Source organism: Nicotiana tomentosiformis, chromosome 7 (genome assembly GCF_000390325.3).
Source record: "Nicotiana tomentosiformis chromosome 7, ASM39032v3, whole genome shotgun sequence".
NCBI lineage: Eukaryota > Viridiplantae > Streptophyta > Magnoliopsida > Solanales > Solanaceae > Nicotiana > Nicotiana tomentosiformis.
Window position 1 is genome coordinate 53,730,180 of NC_090818.1, and position 5,221 is coordinate 53,735,400.

Genomic DNA, 5,221 nt, shown 5'->3' on the forward strand with positions numbered 1-5,221 from the left:
TGCCTAACGCCATCTCTTTCTTCTCATTTATATTAAGTAACCACTTTTCATTTTTGGACTTTCTAAAATAATTTATATCTTTATTTTTCTCTAAGTTTCCCTTCTTCTGTGAATTTAAAACGACTTTAGTGATGTTTTTCGCTAAAATTAACTTTACAACCATTACTTAGTTACTTTTTCCTTTAATTTTGTATAATGTTACTTGACTGCTCCCGAAGTTTAAAAATAAAATAAATAATGACTATTGGCACATAAAAGAGTATTCGTAAAATTTAATGAGGTAACATGTCATGACATGTGTATGCCTATAAGAGATCAAATGATAAAAATTAAAGTTTAATAAATTAAAGAGGGAAAAATCTCACATATAATGGAACAAAAGAGAAACCGTACAAGGAGAGGATGAAGGATTTGCATATAATATCTATTGACCTTGAGAAAGCATATGATAAAGTCATAAAGGAGGTTCTTTGGAGATGTTTAGAGGCTAGGGTTGTTCCTGTAGCGTACACTAGAATGATTCGTGACATTTATGATGGAGTTAAGACTCAGATGAAGACAATGGGAGGAGACTCGGATCATTTTATGGAGTTACACCAGGGATCTATGCTTACCCTATTTCTATTTGCATTGGCGGTGGACACACTGACACGCCACATTCAAGGGGAGGTGCCATGATATATGCTATTCGCACATGATATTGTATTGATTGACAGACGCAAGGCGGTGTTAACAAGAAGTTAGAGGTTTGGAGACAGACCCTGGAGTCAAAGGATTACAAGCTGAGCAGGACGAAAATAAAATATTTGGAATGTAGGTTCAGTGTGGCAACGAATGAAGTATACATGGATGTGAGGCTCGGCTCACAAGTCATTCCCAAGAGAGGAAGTTACAAAGATCTCGGGCATGTTATCTAAGGGAATATGGAGATAGACGAGGATGTCACACACCGTATCAGAGTGAGCTGAATGAAATTGAGGCTAGCTTATGGTGTCTTGTGTGATAAGAATGTGCCACTGAGACTTAAAGGTAGGTTCTACAAAGTGGGGGTTAGCCCAACTATGTTGTACGGGGTAAAATGTTAGCCAATCAAGAACTCTGATATCCAGAAGATGATAGTAGCAGAGATGAGGATGTTGAGATAGATGTGTGATCATACCAGGTTGGATAGCATTAGGAACGAAGATATCTGTCTAAAGGTAGGCGTAGCCCCCTGGAGGAAAAAATGAGGGAAGCGAGACTGAGATGGTTCGGGCATGTGGGTATAAGAAGAGGTAGAGGGAGGCTTAAGAAGTATTGGGGAGAGGCGGTCAGGTAGAACATAGCGCGGCTTCATCTTACCAAGGACATGGCTCTTGATATGAGGGTGTAGAGGTCAAGAATTAGGGTAGAAGATTAGTAGGTAGTTGAGCATGTTTCTGTTACGGACCGAGGTATTAGGGTTAGTATGGTAGTTTTTTTGTCTTAGATTGGTATTATTTCATGTTGTTTTCCTATTTTCTTCTGCTTCGGTCTCTTAGTACTCTGTTGTTGTTACTGTTTATTGTTGCTACCGCTTCTTTCCATCTATTTTTAACTTTGAGATTGTTGTTACTATCTTTCTGACCTATTTATTGATGCTAGGTGTTTTCGCTATTTCTTTTTTTGTTCTTGAGTCGGGGGTCTATCGGAAATAACCTCTCTACCTTCTTAGTTTAAGGGTAGGGCATGCGTACACACTACCTTTCCCATATGCCATTTATAGAATTCAATTGGGTTGTTATTGTTGTTGGACAATGGAACAAAGAGAACTTTTTTGTTCACCACCACTAAATGTTATCCAAAACATTTGTTTTCAAAAACTAATCCAAACACATAACTCTTCTCAAGTTATTTTTGATATATTTTGTTTAAATTAATTTAAAAACTAAATCATCTATAGTTTTTAAACGAGTAGGAGCGAGAATTTAAGAAAAGGCAGATGTAGGCCGAAACAGAATTGGAGAAAGGCGATTAGACAGGACATGGCATATCTTCAGCTTATCGAGGACATGAATAGGAGAGTATGTAGGTCGAGTATTAGAGTAGAAGGTTAATAGGTAATCGACATTTTTTCTCTTTTCTTTGGGAGGATGTGGTTCTAGTATAGAGCACATTATATGTCTCCTCTTCTCCTAATTAATATTATTATTATCATGGGTCATTTGGTACGCGGAATAAGGTGGGATAAAGTGTGATAAACTTAGTCTCATACTTAATCATGGATATCACATCTTATCCAATTAAATTTGGTATTATTTTATCCCACCTGAATTAAATTACTCTAGAGATTATAATTTCAGGACTATAATCCCGGGATAATTTAGTACATGTACCAAACGGCCCCTTATTATCATATTATTATTTTATTCTTCAATTTCACTACTACTACTACTGTTATTCCTTTGATTGGAATATCTTACTATTTTTGCTACCAATACTTTTTTTTATAGTATTTTCATCATAGCGTCTTTACTGTTATATTTTTAAAATATGTTTTAATAATATATTTTTTAGCCGAGAGTCTATCAGAAATAAATTCTCTACCTCATATAAGGTAGGGATAAGGTCTGCATGCATTATATGCTCCCCAAACTTCACTTGTGGAACCACACTAGCTATATTAATGATGTTTCTTCTTGTACTATGCAAATGTGAGGGTTTCAGATCAGAGGTGTGTTTACCAGTAAAATGGTACAGTTGAATTTATACGTGGTTTATAGACAAGTGAATCGATTTGATCCTAGAAAGATAAATGAATTAAACAAGAATGTAAGACTTAGCGTTGAAATCAAGATAAGACAGCTGAAATCTTGTTTTCGGGAGAAGAGCTTCCGGAGGTAGCAGTAATAATATTAATAAGCAAGAAGATAAAATTTATTTAAGCTTTGAGCAGTGTATAACATAAGTTTGTCAAAAAAATCTTCCCCTTTACATTGGTTGTTGAGCTCTCTATTTATAATTGCACCTAGGGAACAAGGTCCTAGGATCAAGCACCTCTTAAATGACAATTATTAGGGTCACTAAAGAGTGTGTAACGGTACGCAGTGAATGTCATTCTCCTGTAACGGACTATATACTTAACATTATAGAATATTCTCTATTAAATGCTACCAGGTGGTAGGCATTTATTCCACCTTCATGAACACCATTCCTTTCGGGAACCAACGAGATCATTGCCTTTGGACCTGATTGCTTTCTGTCTTCGACTCCACATATCGCTTCATCGTGTGAGCATTTAATATGAACATATTGTACCCTATACAAGGCAGATCCAAGATTTTGGGTTCGTGGATGCTTAATTTTTTTTTTTACTACCGATCACATAGTATAAGTGCATAACTATTGAACATGACGGTGAAAAAGTTAGTGAAAACATTTGATGGACTTTGCCGCTCTAGAGGAAGAGTTCATTTTTAGAAGGGGTCGAACTTAGAAGATTGTGTTTTTTTTTTTTTGCTATAGAGAATTATTAGGTAAAACAGAAGTGGAAAGTTAAAAATTAAAAAGGTAAAACAAATTCAGATTAATATAGTCTAAAAATAAATATAGTAGTACAACAACAAACCTAGTGTATCCCACAAATGGAGAGTCTGGGGAGGGTATTATGTACGCAGCCTTACCCCTACCATATGCAGGTAGAGAGGTTGTTTTCGGTAGACAAAAAAAAGTAGTATTGGGTCAAAAAGTGTACTTAATAAAATAAAAAGAACACCTAAAAAGGAAGAAAATAAATATATGCCTGTTACGATTGAGATTTGAACTTTGTCCCCTCACTTCATTAGAGCATCTAACATCCTTCCTTAACTAAAGCACCCATCAAGCTTCTTATTTTCTGGGTGCTTACTGGCTTATCATATCAAATTCCTAAAATATTCTATATTATATACCCTATGTTAAGGTTAATGGGTGGTAAAGCACCCAAATTTTGTATATAGATCGACCACTGTTTCAGATCTGGGTCGAATCAAAGAACTAAGAATTGAAATTTTAGTCACGCGTAAATATATAACATCTTTTCTCCACAAAGTGAACTTTTGATTGTGAACCACACTCATAAATATATGATATTGCAACTTATTGATTTTATAAAGTAAATAAAAAAGAAGGTACCTTGCCACATTTGGAACTTTTATTCAAATTCTTCAATTCGATGCCCACTACATAAACAAAGGGGCGACTTCCTTGTATAGGGTAAAATATGTTTTATTAAATGATCGCATGAGGAAGTAACACCTGAATTCGAAGATAGAGGATAACTGAAATCGAAGGCAACGATCTCGTCTGATACCGGAGAGAATGATACTCATAAAGATGAAGTAAAAGCCTGCCCCCGGTAGCATTTAATGGAGAATATTGTGCAACATTAAGTACACTGCGCATTACAAAGAATATGGCATTCATTCCCGTTGTTACACATTTTTCAATGGCCATTTTAATTGACATTAAAGAAGGGATTGATCTTAGGACCTTGTCCCCTAGGTGCACCTATAAATAGTGAGCTCTATTGTCATTGTAAACGATACGAATTTTATGGAAAACTTACGCTACATTCTATTCAAAACTTAATATAATTTTATCTTCTTGCCTTTTAATTTCATTGATGTTGTGCTCAGAAGCCCTACTCTCGGAACTACTGTTTCTGCTATTTTATCTCCATATAAAGGCTAAGTATTGCATATTTATCTAATTCTTCTATTATCTCAGAATTAAATTAATTCACTTGTCTAGAAATCACGTATAAATTTAACTGTACCGTTTTACGGGTAAATAGTTTAGCGCCCACCGTGGGGCCTAGACGGTCGTGCGATTAAGTTGGTCCTTGCCTCTTTTACTAACGTGCTTTGGTTATTTTTTCTTAGCAAAAATAGTAGAAAATGACAGATAATGGTGTTAACAACACACACAATTTTGAGGCTCAAGGAAACCAGCCCTAACACGAGGATTCAATAAGTGATACCCGTAATGAGGGGGACGATGTCACGCCGGTCCACGACAGGCGGTACCCGCGATATGTTCGGGAGGCGACTCCTGATGATGCTGAAGAGGAGCATGTCATTGAAGCGATAAGGGTCCTGCAGGAGCAATAGAAGGTCATTCTTGGCTATATCACACGGCAGGATAAGGTTATGACAAAACTAAAGCACACGTTACAGGGCGCTTCTAATAACGCGAATGGATGAGGTCCAGTTCCTCCCGGTGC